Here is a 16,299-nt window from a genome sequence, read left to right as displayed (position 1 = left end):
TTCTAGTCAATCTTAAATGTTTGATAGAAATTGTGAATTGACAGAAATAAAAGAAGAAAATGTAGCTAATGAAAAATAAGAAAATAATAGATGATGTTAAATTACGAAGAGAAACATAATCAAAACACATTGAAATTGGTAAGATTGATCTCAATAATCTAGAAATAATTATTTCAGTTTGGAATTAAACAATTTAAAAATGACTACTGTCTATTATTTCATCGTTGTGTTAATTACACGACTCCTTAGGTATTTACGTTTTAGTTAATTATGAATTTTATATGAACACTAACGATAAACAAGCGTAAGTCAAGAATTTAATTACTCCGTCGCTACGGGAAACGACGACATCTAAACAACGCTGGGGCTTTGCAGTCTTTGTTATGCTAATTTGCAACCAGATCACTGTAACGCTTTCCGTTTGTATTACTAAATACCTGTTGAGCTTCTGATCGTGGGATTTAAACAAAGATCCATATGTATTAAATCTTAAAAAAGTAAACTCCTTAAATAAAAATAAGTATGAAAATTAGTCCAATATGTTATCAAATGAAGATAGAAGAACATACAGAAATAATGCAGTCAAAACGTACTTCTATTTTTTTTAAATATGTTTAAAATTTACTAAAACGCTAAAATTGAATCTACGTATAACATTAGATATAAACTTTTATTCTTTAAAACAAGATTATTGTGGTAATTTCTTTAGAAAGATGATAACAAATAATAATATTGTAAAAACAAGTATCAAACTCAGCTATTACAACATATTGCATTCTATTGCCAGCAATTTCCTAAATTTCACCTTCATAAGAATAGATATTAAGATCTATGGATAAACAAATTTCTGTTATTTGCTCTCACTTTCTTTTCATAGAAACAACGTGGAAACCGGGTGTGATATTTCCCAAGCGTTCCGAATAAATGAACCAACTAAAAAATGAAATCTCTTTCGTCGTATTTGTTTCAACTTTAATAATCTTTACTTGAAATCTCTTTCATCTTTATTTACATGTCTTCCTATCAAGTGGCTTTATTCTTTGTAGCATCATGATGAAACACTTTTTCAGGCAAATGAGGCATTGACTCTGGTCACATAAGTTTGGAACAATTAACTTCTTAGATATCTAAGTTTTGCCCTCAGACTGTAATTTCATGACTTCAAATGTTTCAAAACGTTCCCTTCAAAGCGTCACCAATTCTGAACTGTTTTAGGCAATCATTTTCCTATCGATAGATTTTTCCTTATATTAATTAATATATGAATTTAGTGACTATTTTCTTAAATTTTGTATCTACAGAATCTAGGAAATTTTAGTAAAAAACGAATTTGTATATCATCATGTAAACAAAATATTATCGAAAAATCTTTATAGCTACCAAACGGGCTATTGATTATTATCCAGAAAACTTGCTGAACATTACTCATCCAAGTCCAGACAGGTTGATACAGGTTGTATTGTGCGAATCGGTCATAAGCAGTTGAATTCGTCACTGCGAGTGAGAGAGACGACACGTAAATTCAAATATCTACATTTCGTTCTCACTAAGAGTTCAAGGTATCAAGTTTAATACGGTCTGGTGGAGAGCCGTTGTTACCCTGACAGATATTTAGTGGTCTAGACTAGACGTTTCCTTGCAATTCCAAGTATTTTCTACAACTTTCAATCTATATTCATGACCATATATATTTCGTTGGTTATTGGCCAATAATTGGGAAAGTTATGTTCAATGTATGGTAGAATATTTTTTTTAATTTGCAAAGGTTTTCGACCGACTGCAAAACTTAAGGTTTTTCAATTCGGCTGTGTTCTTTTATGTTTGTTACTTTATAACTGCGTCATTTATGAACCGATTTGAAAAATTCTTTATTTTGTCTGAAAGGATTTATTTTCTTATTAGTACCATAAAATTTTAATCAAAATTTTACTAATAGAGAAGGTTCAGTAGTTTAGTTTCTAAATCAAAAAACACTGGTTTTGTCATAATAAAAGTATTTTTTTTGTGGCACACAAGTTTAATTAATTAAAATTAATAATATTTTAATGTGAATGACAAACATATTGATGATATTAAATAACATCTTACTTCCTACTTACTACCTTTAATATAAATTAGAAAGTTTGTATGTTTAGATGTTTGTATATATTTTACATAGTAATTCGTTACAATATATTTATACTCAACTATGTGTTTATTTAGCCTTAGAATGTTATATGTTAAGATTAGGCTTGTGCCGTTCTTTTATTCTTTCATTGTATAGTTACCTGGGTAGACGTGATGGCAATCCCTCAAGGCCGAGAAAGGTCACTCGATGCTACTGCAGAAGTGCCGATCTCTTCATTGTTGTCTGTGGCTTATGATTCATACGTTTTTGTATCTAATATATTTTTTTATTTTATTTAGTTTCTGATCTAATAATAAGTTGAAATACTTAACTTAGTCTTATTTATTTAAGTAGTATGAAGAATGTCTTCGACTTTATCTTGGCACAAATGATAGCATAGCTAGAGTTTCTTGGATAACTATGCATAATTAAATAACATCCAAACTTCTTAAAAAAAATTCACATCAAATATTAGTAGGAATACTGGGGATGTTTAAAGTTTTATATACCCTTGCTTGCTACCCTTGTACAAATCTGTATTAGTAGGAATGGATAGTAGTTTTCAAAGAAGAAAATACTTTAACAATCTATTTAAAATGCACATTTTAGGGGTTTGTTTAATAACAGTCGTACCGAATTATCGTCAGTAGTATATTACTAGAGGGATACTTTGTACAAAAGTCGATTGCTTGGGTACCTCTGTCCCTTTCGTGTTTCAACCGTGAAGCAGTTGTGTTTGCATGGCTGTGTTTCGGTTTGAAGGGTGGGATATGCCGTGAATTTACTTGGTACAGATGAATAACACCGGAGTCCTCAGGAATGGCAACGTATGGGGGTAATCATGGGCGAAACAGTATACTCTGTTATGTCCATGACATTGCTCATGTCTATGGGCGGCGGTTATCACTTTATATCAAGTGGACCATCAGCTTGTTTGCCATTCTAAGTTGTATAAGAAAAAATGACGCTAGTACGTTAGTAACGGGTTATGCAAAATCTCCATAAATTTCCATTGAATAGTCTTGTAACAGCTATGCTAAAAGCTATTAAAGTTAATTATGTTATAGTATTAAATGAGGCTGTAATATTTTTAAGATCAACACAATAAAAAAAAACTAATAGGTGATTAAAATCTTTATTGTATTGTAACTATAAGAAATAAAGTGGTGTAAAAGTTTATACGCCTAAAGATAGACTTGATTTATTTTATTAAGACAAACTCATTTAGAGTAAATATTTATCAATTAAACCAATTCTTTGACCGCGTTTTCTCCTTATATAAAGACGTCATCACGTCCTCTGTCAATCCTTGGGTTATCAATTTGGACCATCTCTGCATGTTTAATCAATTTTTACGGTGAAATTTTACAAATAAACGAACTTGATTGAAGGTGTGTTGATGGTAAAAATATAGTAATCTCATTAGGTTAATAACTTGTAGATTTATTGTCTGACTTGACAAGCCTTAGTATAACCTACTTATCTATTAAATTGTACATCTTAGTTTGTTTATTAAATTTCTATCTTTATTGATTGATTCTTTAACATGCTACTATGATTTTATTATTGTTAACCGAATTAATAATTAACGTAATATTGAAATTGTTAAGTATAATAACTTGTACCTACTTATCAATTATTTTTGCATGTTTTGACTATTTTTACTTCACAATAAATCAAGATCTGTAAAATAATGTTCTAGCAAATAAATGTATATTATGTATAACATATGTTAATACTGAGAATTGATATTGATGGAAACGCTAAAAAGGGCGGAATTGTACTAAAAATTATAACGATTTGTATTATAATAGAAATGAGAAGTGTTTATCTATAGTAATATTATAAAGAGGAAAGATTTGGTTGTTTTTTGTTTGATTGTAATGACTAAATTTAAAAACTTCGTAACCGACTCTAAAAATTCTTTCACTTATAGTAAGCTACATTATCTGCGAGTAATACAGGCTATATATTAATTTTTATATAACAGTGCGAAGCCAGGCTGGATGCTAGTACGTATATAATATTAGCTAGTGTTAATTTCATTTCTCAAACTCATTAAAAATTCTTGATTTTTAATGAGTTTAAGAAATGACTGAAACCCTTGCGATACCCTACTTGTTTGCATTTATTTTTTTGTACTTGTGTACTATCATGTCATTACTACGATCGACTCTCTAGATGTATGTAGATAAAACTGTTTTTACTGGGGGGGAAGGGATTGTTAATAATGGGATCTGACAGCCCCATTACTAACAATATACCCTATCAGGTCGAACTCCACGTGGTTCCCCCTGGAAACCATCGTGGTTAATTCTTGTGACACGATTGGCTAACTAACCTGCTTTCATCCTCATCTGTCATCTATCACTGATGTCCCGCTAGCGTATACCGATTGCGCAGGCGGGGTAACCATTCCATTATCATCCATAAAAAAAAAAACTGTTCTCTACTTTAAAAGAAGTATCATGTATTTCATAATGACTTTTTTGTTCACAGGTAAGATATAAAAGGAAAATAGTAGAACGTGTATACGTGCAGTTACTACGTGGTAAGATTTTAAATTTAATATTACACAATTATGATCTACACAATATAAGAGTATACCACGAACATTAACCAAGCCTCGTAGAGTTTGATGTATGAAACTAAATCAAACGGTAATATTAAACTGGGGATTTGAGTAATAGTTCATTTATTTATGGGAAAATTTGTTTTTTGTTTGTTTGTTCATAACACTGTATTGTACAGTAAAGATTTAAATTATGGAAACAGAGTGTTTAAGAAAAAATTTGTACAATTGCGGACTTATCCCACAAAAGGGATCTCTTCCAGTCAACCTTTGAATGTCTGATAGAAATTGTGAATTGGTGGAGACAAAAAAAATGAATTAAAAATATAGAAAAATAATAGATGTTACAATTAGAACATGAGAATAACATTAATACTAAACAACATAATACATCTAAATAATTCCTAATATATCTAAAAGGCTTATATCTCTATGCATAACACTTCTAATATTCTAAATAAGAAGGTACATAAATATCATGCTTAAAATTTACAAATATAACAATACTGATAAACAGTATAAATAAATACTTATAATACATACATATAAATACACAACCAAACATACACACATACATGAAAACTAAATTAGCGTATTTGCTGAATAACTCCAAAGTGACTTCAGACTGGATCTGTTTTTATTCAAAATATTCATATTAAATTGCCTATTAAGATGTCTCTTGTCAAATGAATATTCATATATAACAGCTCCGTAACAATGACGCATATTCATACCGGTTCACGCATATAACGGTCTTTATTAATTGTATTTATAAGCTTTTATATCTTTAATAACTGCCTAATCGGGAAAATTTCATAAATCTACTTACGATACTTCTACATTCGGAAAGAGGTTAATTTGTAAATTGTTAAATGTCGAATTTTATAGACCTTGTAAATAAACAAATCATTTTTGGTTTTATTATGAGTTCCGTACCATTTAGGATCCCTATATGATATTTTTTACGTGTCAAAATAATAATTTTTAGCTTATTTATAAACGGATTTATTTATATATGTACCGTGGGAATCGCTTTAGCCTAAATTCGTTAAATGAATCGTATATAATAAATATTATTACGAAAATATACTTATTTATAAAAATGCTGCATGTATACAAAATTTTATCGTAATTCTTTGAATCGTTAAGGAGTCTAAAGGTAGAAACAAACTCAATTTCGCGTTTATAATCATTATCATCAGATCAGCCCTTAACTCTTTACTGCTGAAAATAAGCTTTTTGCCAGTAGTTGCCACGCTTGGCAGACGAATTGGCAACCGCAGTTAGGATTTGGAAATGTTTTGAGAGGAACGCTACTCATCCCTCGCCCTCCCTTAGTCGCCTTTTACGACACCCACGGAAAAAGAAGGGGTGGCCTATTATGTTGGGACCACATGCGATTTCGCGTTATAATATTAGTAAGGATTTTATTGAAGATTTTAATAAATTTTTTTATTAGTTCGAGACCAGATGCTGTGACGTAAATACTACTCATCCTGATGAAGTCTTTCAGATAAAGTCGAAATAGTTGTTCGAAATGACAAACATAGTATCTCTATTAAATTCCATAGATTTATTCGAACTGATACTTTTCCTCTTAAAACTACAAACACTTGATATTTTCGAATCATTATCAAAATTAACATACGTAATGTTGATGACCCGTCAATGCATCATTGTGATATAACTAAAGTGACATCAAGTATACCACAAATCGTCCCAACCTTAACGACTCTTGAACTCTCTCTTAAAGAGTGAAAGCTGGTTACAACTTAAATTTTCGAATATATTCTAGTAAATCTGTGCATAGGATATTATGTTTATTTATTAACTAATGGTACTTATAATATTATGCGATTCCAAAAACCTTCACTCATAGCATAGTGCAAACAGTATGTTTAATTTTACACTTAACTTACAAAGAATGTAAAACACACTAAAGTTCAAGTTAATATTTTTAACAAAAAGAAACTGCTGGAAACTATAATTTTTATGTTTTTTTTTTTTTACTTTTTTTTTATTTTTAAATGATGTGATGTTGTCTATTATTGTAATTGTCAAAATTTTGAGTGTTAATTTTTTCATATATTAAAGGTAGCTAGCTGCTAATATTTCGTCTCGTTATATTTCCGCATAAAAATATTTTGTCAAAAAACTAGCTTCGTATATATTTTTATTAAATTAATATTAGTAATAAAAAATATTCAGTTCCGTATTCAATTATTCCATTATTCTTACTTATTATAAAACGAATAAAACGTACAGATATTCGATGAGATGTTTAATAGACACATTACATTACATAAATAAGACTATCTTCCACAAAAAGAACCTAATTCACTTCTGGCAAAACCTATTATTTTGATTTACAAACTGAATGTATTTCGATAAAATTTCTATTGGGCCAATCTGTGAGCATCCCTCTTTTGAAGTTAGTGGAAAATATTTGAATTTATAACCGTATCGTATACTTGTAAGTAGATATTGAACAGAATTGTGCTCCAAAAAAATCTTCATCATCATCTTCAGTCGTCACAAAATTAACATGGGATGAACACAGGAGAGTAAACAGTGAATTTTTGTGATCTAAACAGAATGACAAAAAATATAGCGCAATATACACACTACAGATACAGATGAATTGAAAACTTCCGCCTGTTTTAAAAACTGAATGTAAACTATTGACCCGCCTACATTGTTATGAACGAACATGCACATAGTGCACTTTGATATCTCAGTGAAAGCCCTATGACCTGTTGATAATATATATTATCATGTACAACCTAATTAAAGGGCGTAGAACTGTGTATAGAGTGTATAACTAAATAATGAAATACGACGCCATAAGGAGGAAATATAACATAAATATATAATGTCATTAAATGCATTTATTTATAATTTACCACATTACGACACGATATCCCACGATGTTACCATCACATTATAATAAAATATTAAATTTAAATGTATAATTTTACGTGCCGCAATAAATAAATAATATTAATATAACTTTCAAGTAAGTACATAACAAATACGTGACGGATATAACACCTAAAAGCGTTCTCTACTAGGCGATCATGGGGCAAACAGAAAAAAAGTACGTATATATATATATATATATATATATATATATATATATATATATATATATATATATATATATATATATATATATATATATATATATATATATATATATATATATATATATATATTCAGTCATGACGTAATTAATACAGGACTAACACAACTATAAAAAGAATAAAACAAATTGTATAGAATTGCCTAACATACGTAACAAACTATTTTCTTAATGTCAACTAGTTTTACCTGACTTCGTCAACTTGAATGACATATGTAGATTGATTGGAATGAATGCCTATATCTTTCTCCATTTGGTGCTTATATATTAAATGTTATGAGCCGCTAAAATGTCGATAGGTAACAAACAGGTAAACACATTTTTACATATACGAAAGTAATAATATTAGAAAGGACCTTTTTGTTTATGAAATTAAATATTTTTTTTTAATATTCTGTTTAGTGTTCGTTATACAAGGTCTTAAAATTTAAATAGTTCATGTATAATGTACCTTAAATAAATTAAGGATATAAGGAAGTCCCATAAACCCCTTAAAACGGAAAGACATGATAGTAATGGTTTCGTCATGCATTGTCACACGAGTGACAACCATTATTAAGCGAACACTGTGTAGCAATTGCAATGGATCTCGTCACGAATTCACAAGGTTCGATTCCTTTATGTACATTATTAAAGTCAATGTCGTCGGTGGTACAATAAAGCCTTATTACGGCGCGATTAATTAACCTTGAATAATTTTAATTGATTATATACAACGCTAATAAATAGTGATATGCTATTATGTTTTAAATTACAACATCAAAAACATTAATTGGAATTGAACGTGTTCGTCAGTTCTCTCTGCCTGTCCCACAAAGGACATGGCATAAATGTATAGATTGTAAACTACCAATCGGCTACAGTTGCATTGAATGCAATCCTTGACCTTTCCTGTTATTATCGCTATTATCATTAATTGACGTTGGATTTTAATTCGGCCACCAATTGTTATTACTACATACTCGTATTGCACAGATAATTACAATTATGATATCGAATGAAACGTATGTAATATAAAATGCATATGTAAATAAATACAGTCAGTACGTCTATATGTTACATGATATTTTAATATTTTTACAAAGTAAGCAATTTCAATGTTGACCAGATCGGCGAAACTGTCACGGAAATAAATAAAGGATACTGCTTATTATAAATCGATGTACAAGAATCCTTACTAATATTATAAATGTGAAAGTGAATTTGTTTGTTACCTTATAGCGTCGTAACGTCTTGAAATTTGGTACGCACATACTGTGTAAGATGGAGAAGGATATAGGTAGACTACATTTTATCCCGGTCGCACGGTATGCCAGTAGTTGCCACGCTTGGTAGGCAGATTGGTAGCTGCAGTTAGGCTTTAGAGATATTTTAAGAGGGACGCTGCTACCCATCCCTCGCCCTTCCTTAGACGCCTCTTACAACACTACGAGAAAGGAAGGAGTGGCCTATTCTATGCCAGGACCACACAGCCAAACCTTTATATACTTATAAATAAATGCATTTAATAATTGTTTTTTGTTTTTCATTTTATCTATTTTTACCGTATACTAAAATTGGATGGAAACTACAAAGTAGTCATTAATACGATTATGAATGCAAATAAGTATGTATATTGTTTGACGTATATTGTTTGTCGCATATCTATATCCATTTCCAGCATGAAAGTCTATCTATTGTTTTTCTATACTTGGGACAACTGGTTAACAATTTTAACATATCTTTTTGTCGAATTTAGTCATATTTAATAAAAGCAGATTGAAAAGTAAATAATACGCAATAACTATAGAATCGATTAATTCAAAAATTCCATTGTTATTAGCTATTTGTTTATTTATGCACAGTTATTTCAATAAAACGATGTTTTTCCAAATAAGTTCACTAGTTTGTAAGATATCGTTCGGTGTTTACATACTTCTTATTTTATTTTTAAATTTCCTTACATAATAAAATTAACAATAAATTTTCTAATACAAAGTCAGCGTGTCCTTTATATTCGATTCGCGATATCTTTGTAAAATGTTTGTACCCGACAGTGAAAATAGTTACTTATATTAAATTTTGCCTATACCCGCGATTTCCACGTAATTATGTATCGATTAATCGAGAAAATAAATAAATAAATAACCCTATATTCTTCTACGTCACATGTAAAATACTTAAACCTAATTAAATGATGACTGGTTTGGTTAAAGCGCTAATAGATAATAAAAAAATCACTCTCATATTCTTAACTATCTGTATCCCGCGGCTTTATCTGTGTGCGTATTTGCTAAGTTACGATATAAAATACCCGTGTACCAAATTTCATTTAAATCCGTTCAGTAATTTTTGCATAAAAGAGTAACAAATATCCATCTATCTATCCATTCATTGTTACAAACTTTCGCATTTGTTATATTAATAGGGTATTAGTAAGGATGCAACTGTTATATTCTGTCTTAATTACTCCATATAATATTATAATGGATAAAGTGGAGACAGATAGTCAATTAATCAATGTTATCATGTCGACGCAGTTAAGTTATAAATCAGCCTTAAGTTATAGTTAAGTTACGAGGGTTAAGTTCAAGGTGGTATCGTGACAGCTTATTGAATAGTGACGAGACGGTTTCATGTAACTTAAGTAAGTAAAGTAATATACATGTTGAAATTTAACCCCCTTATTCATAAAAACGTCGAACTTCTCATAAACTTCTTTTAGCTCTTGAACTGTTTTGTCTCTTTCTTTTGTGCTAAATTTCCAATTTGAAAGAAAGTGACAAAACTGTGTAATTGTTAAAATAGGTTTGTAAAAGGTTTTAGTTTTTATAATTAAGTGGATAATTCATTAGCAAAATCAAAGTAATTTTCTATCAGTGAAACTGGATACTTTTTCTGATGATACATGGATCAATAAACGATACGAGTACAGCTTCTCAAACTACCATATCAGCTAGACGTGCCATGTATAGATGTGAACATCACCCCATGGTCATATAATGTGATATCCAAAGTAACCCTCCTACGTTGACAATATTCAGGATTAAGGCCTTCGTATCTAGTAATCTCGTATCTTACATGCCTCTTTTACTTTTTCTACATTTGTAAATTAAACGTATTCAATCTTTTCAGAAATATAACTGTAATGTTACTTAAGAGGAAATATTTAATTGTTTCTTTGTAATGGATAAACCTCCCAATATAGGGAGGCCTATGTTCAGCAACCGGCAATTAACGGTTGATATTTTTTTATTTAATAAACTCTTTATTGCACCACTTAAAGAATAATACATATGATCAATATGATAAATGGATAGACTTAAAAACTACTCCATCATCTGTAGAAAGCAACATTATAAGCGATGACATAGGCTATACATTATTTTCTTATGTACACGTGTAAAGCCGGGTCGGATCACTAGTATATAGTAATAAGCAAAAAATAAATATTTTATAACGTTCTGTATTAATCTAAGAAATGGGGACTGCCGACGAATGTACTCGTATACGATTCGCATATTTTAATGTTATTATGCCTAAAAAGAAATCGACTGTTATGAACACAAATGCGACCTACTGACTCAGTTAATATATCATAGTGATAAGTCCAAATAAACAGTATCATCAAGTTGTCTAAATAGCGGAGCAATCGACCCGAGATAAATGTGATCTCTCTTGCAGACAATTTAGTTCACATCCGTGTAATATTTTGTGCTTATTATGTTACAAATGCTGTGAGTTGTCAAGCGATAAGGAAACATACCGAGGGCCTTATGCCGGTCACTCAGTTTGCATATACACAAATGTTGGTGCTTATTTGAGAATGGTGATCTAGATAAGATTTATTTTAGTTAAATTTTGAGAAATATGAAGGTTGCTCACTGAATTAAAACAACCTATTCAATCGTGACAAAGTATCTGGGAATTACTAGATATTAGACTGAAAATGTTTCAATTTAGAATGCTGATCATGTATATATAAAAACGATATGTATACATAAAATTAATATGAAAACGATATGGAAGAAAACTCTATCAATTGCAAAAAGTAATTTTCAAAATTGGTTCAGAATTAGCGACGTAATCGCATAATCCTTATTAATATTATAAATGTGAAACTGAGTTTGTTTGTTACCTATAAGGCACCTTAATGGCTTAACAAATCACTATAAAATTTGATATACATGTACCTACTATATAGGATGGACAGGTATTTAGACTACTTTTTATCTCGGTCAGTAAACATATCTTGGTCACTCGAACGAAGTCGCAGATAAATGCTAGTACACGTATAATAAAATAAAAAAAATATAGACGAATTGACATGTAAGATTCCCTTAAAAATACGAGAGCTTTTTTTGCGATTAGCTTCAACTGTAAAATAAAATGTTACAAAGTTTAAATCGGAAAGACCTACTTTTAAATAGGAGCTTGTAAAACGTAGTCCAATTGAACAGGACATAGCACGAAAATATGACCGTTCGAAGCCCAGATTGAGCTGAAGCACACTCATTATTTATTTAAATTTCGGACCGTATCGCTACCAATTCCCACGCGTTGCGCCAGGTATGGGCCATTCAGTGTTTACTTATTGCAGGATTTTCAATTTTGGCTTTTATAAATATACAGCATAAAGTACTCTCATATCCTGTGTTCATCCTTGGATATTTTTCTATTAAATTTTTGCTCCAAATTGAATAATTCAAGCTTAAAAACGTATAAGGGTAAACAGATTCACATCGCATATTGCTATCCTAGTTAGTATTAAGTCTATTAAAGCAACGTTATGCATGAATGAGATGAATTGTAAATAAAATAATATATATTCTTCCATCCACTAATTTTCTGCAGCATATTTGAGATGGAATATTTTACTCTATGTTTGCCTATACGGGGTCGCCACTGAAGAACCTTTTTTCCCTACCGGTAGTCCGGTTTTATAACCGGTTAATTGCCACTTCGGTTTGCTTAACCTTCGGGCTATATCTGTCACTTTAAAGTATCATTATTAATAAATTGCTTTATAATTACTGATTTTATAAATGTGAAAGTAAGTTTGTTTGTTTGTTACTCTTGGCGCCTTAACGGCTTAATGTTGGTCGGAAATTTGGTATATATATGATATTTGAGATGGAAAGGCACATAGACTTTTTGTCCAGGTCAATCAATATATCTACGTCTCGAACGAAGGCACTGGGGAAAACTAGAATATTCAGCTACAATTTCTAGTTTTAACATCCCTATTAACATGAATACTACAGTCGCTTATGAAGAGCTAAGTATATTGATGAGTACACAAATTACGTAATATAAGGGGGCACGCAACCGTACTTCTCTCTACCTCTCACCCACGCCCACTTTAGGGATAATTCTGCATGTCATTGCCCTAAATCCCTACAAACATCGTTATTGTTTCGTGCTTCAACAATATTCGTGTACGGTTTTTGTTTGTTTTAATCAACGGTGGCTTTTAAAAGACTTCCAGGGAGGACTATTCTATTTTTTATTTGTACCTGTCAATTTATTACATTGTCAATCCTGGACCGAATTTGATAATATTTTTGCAATCAGTAGGGTTCACTTCTATTTTGATCCCATATTTATTTTGTGTCGATTGAAGTTTATGTTTTTCTTTGTGTAGCAACTTATTGTAAAACAAAATGTTTTCGTAAAAACTCGATTTCGTGTTCTAAATTTTAACATTTTCAATCTAATGTGTCTATGAAATATTTTGTCGGTGTAGATTGACGTAGCTGTTTTTTTTTTGCTAAGCAAAATGTTATAACTTAACGTACCATAACGTGGCACGACATTATTTTATCATAAATACAACACAATAACAGTCCATTAACATCCAATTACTGGCCGTTGGTATATTTCTAATAAGATATGGCTTGCCTTATTAGCCATCATTGTTATGTCTTTATCGTACCAGTATAATGAAAATGAAAAAGAAATACATTTAATTGCATGAAGACACAAATTCGCCTTCGATAATAAAGTCCACGATACACACACATCCACGATATCGGAGATTAAAAGCGTTTAATTGAAGGTATTTTGGAGCAAATCTTAAATAATTAAATGCTAGCTTGCAAGTTCAACGTGAACATGTAAGTAGCACTTTATTCAAAGTTGCAGTGCGAATTATCCCATGGGAGTACTTGATTGCGATAGATAGGATTTTATACGATTCCAGGTCATTTCAATCTATTATTATTATTATGAATTTTCATTGAAACTTAATTTAACCTTGAAATCTTTATATACAAGCAATAACTTATTTATTAATGCGTTAAGTGAATAAATTTGATTGATGATAAAGTCAATTAATGATAGTTAATTAATAACTAACAACTATCGTGATGCGAGTCGTTCCAATTATAATTATTTATTTATATTAGCACTGATATGTGTGAACGTCGGTAGAGGTCGCCCTAGATGTATGTAGATATTAACCAAATACTCGTAAGCAACGTGCTGAAAAATTTAATGTACCCATAACTGGCGAACGTGTATGTGTACGTGAGATTTATAAATGTAGAGGAAAGAGGTCTGTTTGGATCGAAGCATTTGGCATTATATTGTTTCTGCCCACCCCATTAAGAAACAGGCGTGATGTATATGTAAATATGTTATGTATACCAACTATATTCATTATATTTTTTTTATTCTGAGCCTCAAAATTATAGGTAACGAAACTAATGGATTATACTACAAAAAATACATCAGAAGACTGTACTTTTTTATTTAGAATAAATCAAGTTGAAACCTTCTTCAATAGAATACAAATCCAGTCATACGTATTGCCTATGTTATTTAATTTATCAAGACATCAAGCATTCAAATTCTGCAGAAAATCTTTCCTTGAAGGTTCTCGTTATATTTCCAAGCTTAATTTGTATTTAGTCGTTTTGTCATTTTAGGTAGACCAGCAAACAAATCCTCTCCTTTTTAAAATTACATCTGGACCCAACCCAAATGACTTTGGGTCTTTATATTAAAATGTCGATTTACGAGGAAGCCTACAGAATAAATTACCTCGAATATAATGAGAGACAGAAAAGTAATTTGCATTAACAGAACAATTATGTATGTAATATAACATAATTACTGTTAATATAAGAAAAAGTGTCAATTTCATTCGAATTCGCATTTATAGAAAAACTCAATGTTTTGTCATGTAGCATGCATTTAAAAAAAACTATATATACAGGTTAGAATAGAAATTATTAGCATGCCTTTAAGGGAGTGTTCTATGAGTAAAATTGAATACTTTCACCAAAAAAACATGGGGCAAATAAAAATTTGCGTCTCTCATGTTCACATGTGGCATCAAGCTGTTTTTAAATTAGTATGGGAAACTTGAAATTTTTACCGTTTTCGAATTTCTGATTCACAAAATGTCTGTCTTATATTCTGTACTATGGGTAGATTTATTTAATTTATCCTTTATTGCACAATAAAAAAATTTACAAATAACGAGTTTAATGCTATATGGCATTCTCTACCCGTTAACCATAAGGGGTAGACTTAAATTTACGTACGGCTATTTGGATTTTACTCTGTATATGTGTTTATGATTAAAATCTGTTTAAAATATCAGGTTTTTTTTATACAACGTAGAATGGCAAACAAGCTGACGGCCCACCTGATGGAAAGTGGTAACCGTCGCCTATAGACATGAGCAGTACCATGGAAATAACAGGTGCCTAGTACTCACAGTATGAGCTCTGATTAGTTCAAAACTAGATGGCGCTGTGTCATGTCTAATGTTATTTATTTACGTGTATTTAAAATTAAATGCACTGTGGTCCCGACAAAGAATGGGCCACCCTTTCTTGTGTGTCCTAAAAGGCGATTAAAGGAACTTAATGGTCGAGGGATGAGCAGCAGCGTCCCTTTTAAAATATGCCTAATAAAATAAGCCTAACTGCAATTACCTACCCATCTACCAAGCTTGGCAACTAATAATAAAACCTTCCTTATGGAGAAGGCTTATATTCAGCAATGGACAGTTAATTGTAAGTGAAGATTCTTGCTACAGTCTTCATCATTGCCATTATCTCTAGACGCTTGTATTTTTAACACGAATTACTGTTTGATGTTCGTAACCCCCGCATATAATATTCTCACAATAGCATTATCTTTTAGCCTTCAGATAAATATAATGAACAATGGAGACGTGCCATGCGGGCCCACAGTTGCACTTGACACGGTTTTCATATTTTGTTCTATTATGCCACCATAATAAATCTAAATATAATTAATCCTCTTAATATTATGAACTAATCACGCTTCAATATTTAAACATGCATTTGAAAGGTACTTGATGGATTGTCTTTGTCGAGTGTGATTGAATAACAAACATATAAAAATCTTTTCCAATTTCCACATTTTTTTATTATTTTTTTAACGTTATAAATAATGTATAGTATTGTTTTGTACTTAATAAAAATATTTAAAATACAAAAAGAAAATTGAAAATACTCTTTT

The 16,299-nt window shown here is 30.6% G+C and overlaps 1 protein-coding gene across 3 annotated transcripts in view; it reads left to right on the top strand.

Moving 5' to 3' along the window:
- Positions 1-16,299, top strand: part of LOC113519381 (dual specificity tyrosine-phosphorylation-regulated kinase 2) — a 183,637-nt gene that overhangs the window by 115,032 nt on the left and 52,306 nt on the right. The gene's annotated exons all lie outside the window — the stretch shown is intronic.

The sequence above is a fragment of the Galleria mellonella genome, unplaced genomic scaffold (genome assembly GCF_026898425.1).
Source record: "Galleria mellonella isolate WM207_F2 unplaced genomic scaffold, CSIRO_AGI_GalMel_v1 utg352, whole genome shotgun sequence".
Taxonomy (NCBI): Eukaryota; Metazoa; Arthropoda; class Insecta; order Lepidoptera; family Pyralidae; genus Galleria; species Galleria mellonella.
The sequence above is the reverse complement of the archived record's forward strand: the minus strand, read 5'-3'. Positions and strand labels throughout refer to the sequence as shown.